Genomic DNA, 2,012 nt, shown 5'->3' with positions numbered 1-2,012 from the left:
TGATCACAGTTAAATTGTTATCCCTGATAGCCAGGGGTGGGATTCTCCCAGTGTAACAACTTGTTCGCTAATTGCGCACTTCATGCTTGCATGCACATGCTTTGCATGCACGTGCACAGCTATTGCAATTACTTATCTTCAGTGTTACTTCAGGGAAGTAACAGCTGAGGCACTGCAATCCACTCTGCACACAAATCAGCTGAGCAGATATAGGTAAGTACAGCGAAGCTGATCATGGCAGCTAGGGGTTTGCCTGACCCAGTCCAAATTGGAGAATTCTATCCCTACTGATAGCCCTTAATGGGTTTTTGTGGGCACCAAAACTAAAATGATGATATTTTATCAATTTGTTTATTGATAAGATAGGATGTGGGAAGAGGGGATATTTGCTGTGCTTCAAGAGAAAGTAATAAATTACTATAATTGTTTATACTCGTAATGAAGGAAGGAAGTCACTTCTTTATATATTTTTCTTTTTCTTTACACTTATTCTGTCTTTATTTTCCATTTTTATTTCTATTTTTTCTTTTCTGAGCCTTTTTTCTTTTCAGTGTTTTAGTATGTATTAGTAATTTTTAATAAAATTACTATAAGAATTTGTACTAAAATGCACTTCCAATGGAACAAGCAGAAGCTGGTAGGTTGGGCTATGGACAACAAAGAATTCTGAGGACCCTTTATTTTGAGGGGATTGAAATTAAGACAACTGAAAACAGGTACCAAAAGTAGCACGCGTCCCTGGGTGGGCTCGAACCACCAACCTTTCGGTTAACAGCCGAACGCGCTAACCGATTGCGCCACAGAGACAGCTTTCAACGCCTCTTTGTTGTGGATAGCCATTTCTAACCTGAAAAATGCTTTCTATATCCCGCCACCAGAGGCAGAGTAAATCGTGAGGAAGACAGGGGGAAGATACGAAGAAGAGTGGAATAAAAATAAACAAAAGGTTTCGTTTGATTTCGACTCCTTTTCCAAATGAGATGATTCCACATCAGATGCTTCAGATGGTTCAGAGCCCCCTGCTGAACTTAAGTGATTTGCAACTGCCCTGCAAATGGCGCTGCCTCAATCGTCTCTCGGCTTCCCTCCCTTTACTGAAATATATGTTGTTTGTTTAACCCTCTCCCGGAAAAGACGGGGACTCTCCAGGCTCGGTTTCTTGAGTTTTCCGATTGGAAAAGATTTATCCAAGCTATAGAGAGAGAATTCGAAAGCTTTGCCTGCTCTCTGGGCAACTGTCACTCTTCCCATAAAAGACCTCGCGAACAGTGGCCGTGGATCGTTTATTGAAATAAACCGGCATTTTAAATTTGCTTGGAGTCAGAAGATACTCGTTTTATAAGGATTACGGGGCCTGAATGGGTGACAATATTTGGGGAAAGCCATTCCACCCCACAACGTGAGCGAAAATCTGCCGGTCGGAAAAGTTGTCTTTGTGAGTTTCGTTTCTTGCCTTGCTTCCTGCCCCCAATAACGAGCGTCAGACTGGCTTGGCTGCCCCTCGCTAACCGGGGAGAGCGGCTATCGTAACACCACATACTCGAAGAGCCCAAAACTCACAGGCCGCTTCTTGACAGCGACTGAGGCGCCCCGCGCAACACCTCAAACCAAACGCCGTCAGATTTGTCTGGGGCGCCGCGTAACTGTGTCCCTCTGGGGCGTTTCTTTGTCGCTTCCACTTGCTTTCCGTGAGAGCTGGACTGGCTGGATCCCGATGGAGCACGCTCAGCGCAGGGATCCCCAAGGGATTCGGAGTTGTGGGTCTCTTCCGCTGGTTTCGCGTTGTTTCGGCGCTGTTTGACTCTTTGGGTTCGGATGCGAGTCGTTGGGGCTTTTTAGAGCAGACAGGCGACATCTTTGAGAGAGGCCCCACATAGTGGTATCAAGATATTCAGAATTAGGCTTTCTCTTACTTGGAAGAAACCAGGCGGTAAAGGGGAGGAAGGGTTCTGGCCAAGGAAAATAAAATAGGCATTGGCTTCCATGAGCCGGAAATGAGAGTGGGACGCGCG

The 2,012-nt window shown here is 45.5% G+C and overlaps 1 non-coding gene across 1 annotated transcript; it reads right to left on the bottom strand.

The window, feature by feature from the left end:
- Nucleotides 1–733: 733 nt before the first annotated feature.
- On the bottom strand, nt 734–807 carry TRNAN-GUU (transfer RNA asparagine (anticodon GUU)). The gene has a single exon. It is a non-coding gene; the product is annotated as a tRNA-Asn (tRNA).
- Between the last annotated feature and the right edge of the window lie 1,205 nt (nt 808–2,012).

This window comes from Pseudonaja textilis, chromosome Z, assembly GCF_049901715.1.
Source record: "Pseudonaja textilis isolate UNSWEBS1 chromosome Z, rPseTex1.2, whole genome shotgun sequence".
In the NCBI taxonomy this organism is placed as follows: domain Eukaryota; kingdom Metazoa; phylum Chordata; class Lepidosauria; order Squamata; family Elapidae; genus Pseudonaja; species Pseudonaja textilis.
This window is presented reverse-complemented; position numbering and strand designations above follow the sequence as displayed.